General features: G+C 41.6%; 1 protein-coding gene across 1 annotated transcript in view; it reads left to right on the forward strand.

The window, feature by feature from the left end:
* Positions 1-221: 221 nt before the first annotated feature.
* Positions 222-13,272, forward strand: part of LOC110491301 (serine/threonine-protein kinase SBK1) — a 21,911-nt gene continuing 8,860 nt past the window's right edge. Inside the window, exon 1 of the mRNA XM_036946075.2 lies at positions 222-649. The gene's annotated coding sequence lies outside the window, so the exon portion shown is untranslated. The remainder of the gene's footprint in view (positions 650-13,272) is intronic.

Raw genomic sequence — 13,272 nt, forward strand, 5'->3', positions numbered from 1 at the left:
CAAAGCTGGCATTGCTCGAAACAGTACCAATGGTGATGCTGATCATAGCGTTAATAATAGTTTGTCCTAGTCCTAGGCTACTATAAAAATACCTATTACTAATTTTGAGATATAGCCCATCACTTTCCACGACTTGAATCCCTGTCATGCCATAGCCCTCACAGTCCCTCCCAATACCTTCAAAAGTCAACCAATAAATTCCCTTCTCATTCCTCCCTTTCCCTTTCCCGGTTGTCGCTAATCTGTACGGAGACAGCGAGGACGGTCGCTCCGGTCCTGGCGTGCAGGCAGGGTGCGCTTCTAGGCTTCTACCGATTCTACACTGCTATTGGTTGAGGCGGAAAAGGGGCTGGAGCTTTGCGTTCCCCGTCTCTCCTCTCAGATCCTCTCATCCAGGAGCGATTCGGAGACAATAGGACTGGAACTAAAGAAGCCTGCGAAAGGGCTAGCGGTCGGCCGAACAAGGAGCATTTACCGCTAGACCAGGTGTCAATAGCACAATAAGGAGAATTTGAATGCCGACGGCAAAGATACATTTTTACATCAAACCGTAAAGCTATGCGCCACTGTCATCCTCACGATTTGTTATTTTTTTATCTGCCTTGACTTGGCTGACTTCAGAGCCCTTGCATGTTGGACGGATTGAATGGTGAGTAGCCGATTGCAGAATGAGCAGTGACTGATATTGAATTGTCTAAGTCTAAACAATGAAGAATTCTCCGCTGCTGCTGCCGACTGGGTTATGCGCATTTGCCTGGCAGGAGATGCGACTGCTGCTTTCAAGGCTACCGCTGCTAGGCTACTGCTGCAAGGTGTCTGTCATTTGAATCAATCCAGTAGCATTTGCATTTATGTTCTGATTATTGTGTGCATTGACGCCCTGTGACACGGATGCAATGTCTACTGATTTATATTATGGGCCTGGGTAAATGTGTTCCGGGATCATGTCAGGGCTGTGTAGTGAATAGCTTAATTCAGTATAGCCGATTATTTCTATATATTTTGCCAATATTCACAATGGTTATCTTGATATGATGTAGGTTATAGACCTACACTAATGTATGGAAATTAATTCCTTCTCCCAAGTGTTTTCTCTCTCTCCTCGTTCTCTCGCTCTCTCTTTCTCTCTCTCTCACACACACACACACACGCACGCACGCACGCACACACGCGCACTGAAAGCAATGATGTGATGCTATGTATTGGCCATTGAGGGGATTTGAAGCCACCGGACGTCCACATTGGCACTGCCAAGTAGGAGAAATCCTCCATAGGAATTAATGGAATTCTCTAGTATTTAAATTCAATGTTTCAAGGACAAAATTACATGTATCTAATTATGTTTTTGTTGTGGTGGGGACAGTAACATTAGTAAAATTCTACTTTAAGGAAAATGTTTTTATATATGTGTTCATTTTCATTTTCAATGTTTATGTAATATAATATCATTTAAAATGATTAATTAAGGTGTTTGTAATAGAATAAATTATGAAAAAACAAATGTAGACATTAATACATTTATTTCTATAGCTTATAAAATATTTTTTTTTTACACTGGTGAGGGAGTGCCAAGATGGAGGCACGGTGGCTTCAACACAGAGCCCCTATTAGTCATCTAGTGTAAAATAAATCATTGACTAAAAGTCACTATCAAATCAAATTTTATTGGTCACATACACATGGTTAGCAGATCTTAATGTGAGTGTAGCTAAATGCTTGTGCTTCTAGTTCTGACAGTGTAGTAATATCTAACAAGTAATCTAACAAATTCACAACAACTACCTTATACACACAAGTGTAAAGGGATGAATAAGAATATGTACATAAAGATATATGAATGAGTGATGGTACAGAACGGCATAGGCATGATGCAGTAGATGGTATAGAGTACAGTATATACATATGAGATGAGTAATGTAGGGTATGTAAACATAAAGTGGCATAGTTTAAAGTGGCTAGTGATACATGTATTACAGAAAGATGCAGTAGATGGTATAGAGTACAGTATATACATATGAGATGAGTAATGTAGGATATGTAAACATTATAAAAGTAGCGTTATTTAAAGCGACTAGTGATACCTTTATTAAATCCATCTATTAAATGTTTTAAAGTGGCCAGAGATGTGAGTCTGCATGTTGGCAGCAGCCACTCTATGTTAGTGGTGGCTGTTTAACAGTGTGATGGCCTTGAGGTAGAAGCTGTTTTTCAGTCTCTCGGTCCCAGCTTTGATGCACCTGTACTGACCTCGCCTTCTGGATGACAGCGGGGTGAACAGGCAGGCTGGCTCAGGTGGTTGTTGTCCTTGATGATCTTTTTGAGCTTCCTGTGACATCGGGTGGTGTAGGTGTCCTGGAGGGCAGGTAGTTTGCCCCCAGAGATGCGTTGTGCAGACCGCACTACCCTCTGGAGAGCCTTGCGGTTTTGGGCGGAGCAGTTGCCGTACCAGGCGGTGATACAGCCCAACAGGGCTCTCGATTGTGCATCTGTAGAAGTTTACGAGTGTTTTAGGTGACAAGCCAAATTTCTTCAGCCTCCTGAGGTTGAAGAGGCCTCATATGGACTGTTTTCCAGTCTCTATTTCCCCCTCTGCCTCGTCAGCTCTCCCTATTTCCCCCTCTGACACATCAGCTCTCTCCCTCTCTATTTTCCCTTCTGGCTCATCATCTCTCTCTCTCTCTCTCTCTCTCCCTCTATTTCTCTCTCTCCCTCTATTTCCCCTCTGCCTCATCAGCTCTCTCTCTCTCTCTCTCTCTCTATTTGCCCCTCTTCCTCATCTCTCTCTCTCTCTCTCTCTCTCTCTCTCTCTCTCTATTTTCCCCTCTGACTCATCAGCTCTCTCTCTATTTTCCCCTCTGCCTCATCAGGTCTCTCTCTCTATTTCCACCTCTGACTCGTAAGCTCTCTCTCTCTCTCGCTCTCTTTCTATTTACCCCTCTGTCTCATCATCTCTCTCTCTCTGTTGGTCACTTGCAGGTGTCGAGGACAGAGCATTCAGAACTATACAGTAGATATAGGCTCTATAACTAATAGGGACACCAGCATTGCCGCGTCTGGCCAGGTTGAGGCAGTTGCCGCGGGCTGCCAAGGCGCTCAGGGTCGGTCCGTCAAGCTGTCATAAACAAACCAATCAGATCCAACCTCCGTGTCAGGGCCAGAGGGTAAGGGCAGCGTGAGGACCGAGTCGTAGGCCTGGGCTACAGCTGCACTGTGCAGAGCTGAATGTGATGCAAATGCTGCATCCATAGAAATGATAATGCCTGATATAATATGGGTGTCCTTTACACGGACCAATACGTTCTGTAGCTGGCCTCCAGCGGACACAGAGCTACACTGATTGATCCAACCGCCGGGGTGAAAGGGATAGGCTGCAGCTGTACTGTGTCAGGAGAAAGTGAAACAGTGGAAATTGAACGTGTCACTCACCCACTGACTGGCTGACCGCTGGGAGGGAGTTGATAGAAGTCATCATGACATTGAAATTGAACTGTCTCTCTTGATATTTGAAGGACATAGCTCCAGAGACAGTCCAATGAATATGATATCCTCCAGAGATGGTGGACAGAAAATTATCCAATGTTCAATTTAACACCGAGTGCAACAGCTGCAATATGTAACTTCTTTGTTCAACCCGACCAAATTCACATAGAAAATATGTGTTTTAGATCTGTCATTCTCAATGAAAGCAAGTCTAAGAAGCGGTAGATCTGTTCTATGTGCTCAATTTCTATGCTTCCCGTTTTACTTTTACTTTTCGTACACCAGCTTCAAACAGCTGAAAACACAATATGTTTGTTTATGGAACAGATATTTCACAGCAGTTTAGATAGGTACAATGACTCTACACTATACTTGCTTGTTTTGTGTCATTTGCATATTTCCCAGCATGCTCTATTACAGATACAGTTTAAGAATTGTTTGTTTCATTATCTATGTTTTTGCATGTACATTGATATATTACATATTTTAATATGATAATTTTAACATATTGCAACAAAGTGGTTTCTATCCCATTTGTGGTATCACATTGGAATCTTCACACATTTTTATGGAACTAAAACATTTCTATAAGCTTCATTAAAGCTACAAAAGTGTTAGTGTTTGACCATAATATGTAACAATAATTCAAAAGAACAGATTAACCGGAATGACATTTACTCTCACGGGTTGCCATAAAGGACTGAAAGCCACACCCCTACTAAGCCAAGCCTCTACTGGTTCATATCTCAATAACCCAGCATCAACGAACCAACCTTGCTCTTTTTAAAAAACAACCCAACTAAGTGACCCAATGCCTGCAACCCAGCAGTTAGGTCAGCTAAGCTACCCAGTATATTTTAGTGTAAGCCCTCAAAATAAGGACTATGAAAAACATATTGTATTGTACTAAAGATCCTAAACAGTCATTCTGAAAAGTACTTTTTCTCTCATGGCTAACTACCAGGAAGTTTGAAAAGACAGGCTGAGTGGGCGGGGAGCTAATATTCATGAGCTTACCTTGACTGACAGCTCTTTGAAACGCCTATGTTAAGCAACTCGGATGCAGTGAGCAGTGTTGTTGTAAAATCATCTCAAGCACATTTGGTGATAAACAAAGCAACTCAAACAACATTGAAATTGTATCAATGATATAACGTGTTCTTCTACCGTATATCTTTCCTTTGGGATGTCTCTTGTGATGCAGTTCACAGCAGCACTGATGGATGTAATGATTTGACAACTGCGTCAGAGTTTTGAACGGCCCTTTCCACCCTTTTGCTCCACGCTGGCTGAAGACCTAGCTAACCAGGAACTAGCTAACACCAGACACAGATGAAGACCTAGCTAGCCAGGAACTAGCTAACACCAGACACATGAAGACCTAGCTAGCCAGTAACTAGCTAACACCAGACACAGATGAAGACCTAGCTAGCCAGGAACTAGCTAACACCAGACACATGAAGACCTAGCTAGACAGTAACTAGCTAACACCAGACACAGATGAAGACCTAGCTAGCCAGTAACTATCTAACACCAGACACAGATGAAGACCTAGCTAAACAGTAACTAGCTAACACCAGACACAGATGCAGACCTAGCTAGACAGTAACTAGCTAACACCAGACACAGATGAAGACCTAGCTAGCCAGTAACTAGCTAACACCAGACACAGATTAAGACCTAGCTAGCCAGAAACTAGCTAACAGCAGACAGAGATGAAGACCTAGCTAGCCAGACTCTATATGTTTTGACAATAATAGTTTACTATCTAAGGTAACGCCAAGTAATTTAGTCTCCTCAACTTGTTCAACAGACACACCATTCATCACCAGATTCAGCTGAGGTCTAGAACTTAGGGAATGATTAGGACCAAATACAATGCTCTTAGTTTTAGAGATGTTCAGGACCAGTTTATTACTGGCCACTGGCCACCCTGATGTGTGTATGGTTGAATCATCAGCATACATGGACAGACATGCTTTGTTTAATGCCAGTGGCAGGTCATTGGTATGAGTTGAAAAGAGTAGAGGGCCTAGGGAGCTGCCCTGTGGTACACCACACTTTACATGTTTGATATTAGAGAAGCTTCCATTAAAAAAAAAAACTTTGGCACCATAGACACTGTGTTTCAGCGAGCTCCCGTGGCATTCGTAAATGTATATTTTTACATTAATCTCCAAGCTTGAAAAAGTGGCAGAATTGGCTAAATAAGTTATCCTACAATGAGTCTTGACGGCTATTTCTCAAAAATCTCAGACAACATGCCCAACAGAACTACTAAGAACTCGACCAAAACCACCATCCCTGTAGATGTGCAGGAGGAGCTAGCTAACGTTAGCGAAGCTAAAACCATTGCGGATCCAGGCACAAAGGACCTGGTGATTCACAAGATGACTGATAACATTACTAAAGTGATCAATGTTAAGATAAAAACGGTCTTGGAAGCAATAGCAGGCCATTCAGCTGAACTACAGAGGGTTGTGAAACGTGTTGAGGAGGCAGAAGGAAGCATTGCTACAGTGGAAACTTCAATTACATCTATGGACACTAAGATAAAAGCACTTGAGAAACAGGTGTGCGAAATGGCGGAGCACATTGACGACTTGGATAATCGAGGACGCCGATGCAATATTCGTGTTGTGGGACACCCGGAAAATTCTGAAGGGACACGTTCAGTAAATTTTTTTGAGGAATGGATCCCTGGCTAACTACAAATGGACACTAAGGCTGGTCGTGTGAAGCTGGACAGAGCCCATCGCTCTCAAGCACCGATACCCGGTCCCAACCAGCGCCCACGGCCAGTGGCTATAAAGTCCCACAACTTCACCGACAAGCAGCGCGTCATGGATGCGGCTAGAAACATCGGCTCTGATGGTAGTCAACGTAAAGGTCCAAAGGTCTCGTTCTTCAATGATTATTCCACGGCGGTTGTACGAAGACGCAAAGCGTTTGATGAGGCGAAGGCTCGACTCAGGAGAATGTGGATGGGCTACGCACTGCTGTACCCGGCCACATTGAAGATTTATGGTCAACGGATCGCCTAAAAAACTCTACACACCCGAAGAGGCTGCTGCGTTTATTGACTCTCTCGGGTAAATAACTTTGAGCTGCACCTCAGCAGCATTGGATAACTTTTTAATTAAATTGTAATCTGATCATGAAACAGTGGTGTCACGTGCTCCGGTTATGTAATATTCGTATCTTTCTTATTTTTCTTGCTAAAGTAACTGCCTCTATAGCTCAGGCTGAGATATGTGTGAATCCATGTTGGTGCCCAGGCTTGGTTTTAGGTGGAAGAGCCTCAATCTTCTTCTATTGATTTTCATTTCCATATACAGTGTATATAAAGGATGAGGCTATTGAGTGGCAATGCGGACTTAAGAGTCTACATTGGAAAGTTGAAATCCCCTGCATGTTAGCTAGTGGGAAAACCCCCTTTTGGATCTTTACATGTTTCATTTTCGGGTTTAGTATAGTTCGAGTTCAGGGTTCATATCGTTTGTTTATGCTCGGTGAGATAGGAAAGAGTTCCACACATGGAAAAAGGTACCACCCCACTTTTACAGTAAGATCCAGTCTGGATATTGAATGGTCAATGTGCAATGGCGGTAACAGACTGCGTGTATGTACATGGAACATTAGAGGGAGCCATAACCCCATTAAAAGGAAGAAGGTAGTGTCTTTAAAAAAATAATAATAATATTGATATCACCCTGTTGCAAGAAACTAATTTGGATGATAAGGAGCATCTGAAATTACAACAAGGGGGGTTTGGTCAAGTGTTTTTCTCATCATTTACATCCAGAAGTAGAGGTGTAGCAATTCTTGTGAAAAAGAACCTACCACTTAAGGTCTTGAGTTGTGTGAAAGATATATTTGGTCGCTTTGTTATAATTAATGGTACTTTACAAGGGCAGAACATTTCCATAATGAATATTTACTTCCCCCCCTGCCCACCTCCCTGATTTCCTCACTAAGGTATTTCTAGACTTTTCAGAATTAAACTCAGACACTGCAGTGGTTGGAGGAGATTTTAATTGTTTGTTGAACCCCCTTATTGATAAGTTTCCCAGCGGTATAGCTTCACTCTCTCCTTAAGCTAAGTCACTTAAAGCTATTTGTGATGATCTGGGGTATGTTGATGTCTGGAGAACCTTTCATCCCTCCAACAGAGTGTTCACTTTTTTCTCTGCACCTCATGGATGTCAGACTAGAATAGATTACTTTATTATGCCCAGGACATCTTTGCAGTCTGTTTTATCCGCTAGGATAAGAAGCATAGCCATATCTGATCATGCGGAGGTGATCCTGGACATAAAACTCAACGGGGCATTCAATCGGTCAAGACATTGAAGGTTGAATACTACCATTCTTAAAGACCATACATTCACATCATATTTTATTACAGAGTTTAAAGCATTTTTCTCTAACTCTCAATCAACAGATAACCCCTCGCTCCTTTGGGAAACCTGTAAAGCGTACGCCAGGGATCTGATTATGTTATACACAGCCACTAAGAGACGGAAAAAGCGTGAAAAGCAAAAAACGTTAGAGTGTGAATTAGGAACTAAAGAGAAGGACTACATTAAAACTCCCACTCCTGCCCTATTAAAGGAAATATCTGTCCATAGATCAACGTTGGACTCTCTCCTAACACAGGACGCTGAAAAGAAAACGAGATTTGTCAGGCAAAAGCTATATGAACATGGCGATAAGCCAGGAAAGTATTTGGCATACCTAGCTAAAAAGAGAGATGACTCTCAGTCAATTGCTACTATTACTGATTCTGATGGCAATCATTTATATGATAAGACATTTTATGCAAACCTTTATGCCTCATAACTGCCAAATGATGCATCCAAATTAATGGAGAACTTATTTTCTAAGATTGAGCTCCCTACTATCTCCGAAGAACAGAGGTCTCTCCTTAATGCCCCTATTACAGAGGAGTTCGCAATTAAGAATTTGCAAAATGGTAAGTCCCCAGGACCAGACGGGTTTTGTAGTGAGTTCTATAAAGAGTTCCATGGCCTGATCCTTGAGCCATTGCGTGATATGTTTAATCACTCATTTTCAAATGACCAACTCCCTCAAATGCTGAGAGAAGCCAACATATCACTTATTCTCAAAAAGGGAAAATGTCCAGTCTTGTTCCTCATACAGACCAATTTCCCTTCTGAATGTAGATAGAAAATTGCTTTCTAAAATTCTAGCCACAAGATTAGAGGACTCACTGCCACTAATTGTGAAAGGAGACCAAACTGGCTTCATTAAGGGCCGTAAGTCATGCAACAATGTCAGGCGGCTTCTTAATGTAATTCAAGCCTACCAACAAAGTGCTATGGATGGTCTTGTGCTCTCCCTAGATGCTGAGAAAGCATTTGATCGTGTGGAGTGGTCTTACCTATCCTTTGCTCTAAATAAATTTGGTCTAGGGGACAACTTTATAAAATGGGTGAAAGTTTTATATGATGATCCTCAGGCTGCTGTCCTGACTAATGGGCTAAGGTCAAATAGCTTCTCTATATACAGAGGTACCAGACAAGGCTGTCCTTTGTCCCCTCTCCTATTTGCACTCGTTATGGAACTACTGGCCGAGGCCATCAGAGTAACGCCTGCTATACAGGGGCTGCTGATTGGTGAGGTTCACCATAAAATAAGCTTGTATGCTGATTATGTCCTGATATTCATCTCTAGTCCCGAGACTTCAATTACATCTCTTATTAATATTATTGAATTATTCAGCGAATTCTCAGGCTACAAGATTAACTTAACTAAATCAGAGGCTATGCCACTTGGTAACCTTCATTCTGTACCTAATACTTCTCCCCCTTCCCTTTTAAATGGTCTCCCTCAGGTTTTATGTATCTGGGTATATTTGTAACTCCTAAATTCCAGCAAATGTACAAAGCCAATTTTGTTCCCTTGTTTGATGCAATAAGACAGGATCTGGAGCGCTGGAACTCTCTCCCGATTTCTTGGTTGGGTAGAATATCCCTCTTGAAAATGAACATTCTACCTAGACTACTTTACCCAATCCAAATAATCCCAGTATTACTCTCCAATAAGGTAATCAAGGATGTAAATGGATGGCTAAGTTCCTTTATATGGAGTAAACGCAAGCCAAGACTTAAGATGGCAATATTGCAGCTGCCAAGTTCTTTGGGCAGTTTGGACCTGCCCAATATCAGGTTCTATCAATGATGTGCCCACCTATGTTATATTTCTGACTGGATCACAAACGATGACTCCTCTATTTGGTTAGATATTGAGACTTCTCTTTCAAAATACCCCTTACAGGATCTTTTATTTTTCAGAAGTTTCAAGTCTGTAGAAGATCACTGCAATAATCCTATTACACTTAACACACTCAAAGTATGGAGGTCAGTTCAACGCTTCCTGGGAAGGTCCAAACTAACCTCTGCTCTTACCCCAATTCTTAACAACCCAGATTTTGGTCCAGGATTGCTGGATGCTGGCTTTAACTTTTGGCTTAATAAGGGAATACGCAGACTAAATTACTTATTTGCTAAGATTTTATTGTCATTTGAGCAGATGGTCGAGAAATATCCCAAAGCAGGACTTTTTCCGCTTCCTACAAGTAAGACATTATGTTCTGAAGAGCACCACCTTAATTGGTAACCCTGATATGTCTGTCATTTAAATAATGCTTTTTTTCCCCACAAAGGAAAATGTCTGTAAGTCTGTTTTATGATGCTTTAAGGTCCTTTTCTGCTGTCAACACACAGAGGGTGAAACAAGTGTGGGAGAAATAATTGTCTGTTACTATTGACGAAGAGATATGGGAGGACATTTTGAGATATTCAAAAACAATATCTATATGTAATTGTACTAGAGCAATCCAATTAAGAATAATACACAGATTGCATATATCAACAAATCGCAGACATGCTTTTAGCCCCACTTCCTCTTCTCCTCAGTGTCTTAAATGCAAAACTGATACAGGCACCCTAACACATTGTTTATGGTCATGTACCAAAATACAAAGATACTGGTCTGGTGTTCTGCAAGAAATTGAAAAGATCCTAGTGGTTGATCTAGAATTGGACCCAGTTTCTTTACTGTTGGATCTCCCTAGTAGGCAGGTTACTTCTGTGGGTAAAAGGAGGCTTTACAACATCCTTACCTTCGCAGTGAGGAAAAACATCATTTTACAGTGATAAGGTTCCTTCTATTAAAGATTGACATAAGATACTATTTGAATGGGTGCCTCTGGAATATCAGACATGTACATTGCATTCTAAAACAGATCAGTTCTACAAAGTATGGGAACTATACAGCTATTATGCTGCAAAGATTCTCTTAGAATGGTGGGGATCTATGTATTTCAGAACTACACTGTACGTTCCATGTGTGGAACCTAACTTCTTGGTTTAAACTGAGCTTTTTTGTTTAATTTCTGTTTGTAAGTTTGTTTAAAATGTATGTATTGAGAAACGCAATGATGGGGATGGGGTGAGAGAAGCACCGAGCGGGAAGAGGAAAATGGTGTATGTATGTATGTATGTATGTATGTACAGTGGGGCAAAAAAGTATTTAGTCAGCCACCAATTGTGCAAGTTCTCCCACTTAAAAAGATGAGAGAGGCCTGTAATTTTCATCATAGGTACACTTCAACTATGACAGACAAAATGAGAAGAAGAAAAACCAGAAAATCACATTGTAGGATTTTTAATGAATTTATTTGCAAATTATGGTGGAAAATAAGTATTTGGTCAATAACAAAAGTTTATCTCAATACTTTGTTATATACCCTTTGTTGGCAATGACAGAGGTCAAACGTTTTCTGTAAGTCTTCACAAGGTTTTCACACACTGTTGCTGGTATTTTGGCCCATTCCTCCATGCAGATCTCCTCTAGAGCAGTGATGTTTTGGGGCTGTTGCTGGGCAACACGGACTTTCAACTCCCTCCAAAGATTTTCTATGGGGTTGAGATCTGGAGACTGGCTAGGCCACTCCAGGAACTTGAAAAACGTCTTACGAAGCCACTCCTTCGTTGCCCGGGCGGTGTGTTTGGGATCATTGTCATGCTGAAAGACCCAGCCACGTTTCATCTTCAATGCCCTTGCTGATGGAAGGAGGTTTTCACTCAAAATCTCACGATACATGGCCCCGTTCATTCTTTCCTTTACACGGATCAGTCATCCTGTTCCCTTTGCAGAAAAACAACCCCAAAGCCTGATGTTTCCACCCCCATGCTTCACAGTAGGTATGGTGTTCTTTGGATGCATCTCAGCATTCTTTGTCCTCCAAACACGACGAGTTGAGTTTTTACCAAAAAGTTATATTTCGGTTTCGTCTGACCCAATCTTCTTCTGGATCATCCAAATGCTCTCTAGCAAACTTCAGAGAAAGCTACGATATGGCTCTGACTCTACGATATGGCTCTGAATCTACGACAATCTACGACATGGCTCTGAATCTACGATATGGCTCTGAATCTACGACAATCTAGGATATTGCTCTGAATCTACGATATGGCTGTGAATCTACGATATGGCTCTGAATCTACGATATGGCTCTGAATCTACGATATGGCTCTGAATCTACGACATGGCTCTGAATCTACGATATGGCTCTGAATCTACGATATGGCTCTGAATCTACGATATGGCTCTGAATCTACGACATGGCTCTGAATCTACGATATGGCTGTGAATCTACGATATGGCTGTGAATCTACGATATTGCTCTGAATCTACGATATGGCTCTGAATCTACGATATGGCTCTGAATCTACGATATGGCTGTGAATCTACGATATGGCTCTGAATCTACGATATGGCTCTGAATCTACGATATTGCTCTGAATCTACGGTATGGCTCTGAATCTACGATATGGCTCTGAATCTACGATATGGCTGTGAATCTACGATATTGCTCTGAATCTACGATATTGCTCTGAATCTACGATATGGCTGTGAATCTACGATATGGCTGTGAATCTACAATATGGCTCTGAATCTACGACATGGCTCTGAGTCTACGATATGGCTGTGAATCTACGATATGGCTGTGAATCTACGATATGGCTCTGAATCTACGATAGGGCTCTGAATCTACGACATGGCTCTGAGTCTACGATATGGCTGTGAATCTACGATATGGCTGTGAATCTACGATATGGCTCTGAATCTACGATATTGCTCTGAATCTACGATATGGCTCTGAATCTACGATATGGCTGTGAATCTACGATATGGCTCTGAATCTACGATATGGCTGTGAATCTACGATATGGCTCTGAATCGACGATATGGCTGTGAATCTACGATATGGCTCTGAATCTACGATATGGCTGTGAATCTACGATATGGCTCTGAATCTATGATATGGCTGTGAATCTACGATATGGCTGTGAATCTACGATATGGCTCTGAATCTACGATATGGCTCTGAATCTACGATATGGCTCTGAATCTACGATATGGCTGTGAATCTACGATATGGCTCTGAATCTACGATATGGCTGTGAATCTACGATATTGCTCTGAATCTACGATATGGCTCTGAATCTACGATATGGCTCTGAATCTATGATATGGCTCTGAATCTACGATATGGCTCTGAATCTACGATATGGCTCTGAATCTACGATATGGCTCTGAATCTACGATATGGCTCTGAATCTACGATATGGCTGTGAATCTACGATATGGCTCTGAATCTACGATATGGCTGTGAATCTACGATATTGCTCTGAATCTACGATATGGCTCTGAATCTACGATATGGCTCTGAATCTATGATATGGCTCTGAATCTACGATA

The sequence above is a fragment of the Oncorhynchus mykiss genome, chromosome 16 (genome assembly GCF_057628025.1).
Source record: "Oncorhynchus mykiss isolate SJ-2025 chromosome 16, ASM5762802v1, whole genome shotgun sequence".
In the NCBI taxonomy this organism is placed as follows: Eukaryota; Metazoa; Chordata; class Actinopteri; order Salmoniformes; family Salmonidae; genus Oncorhynchus; species Oncorhynchus mykiss.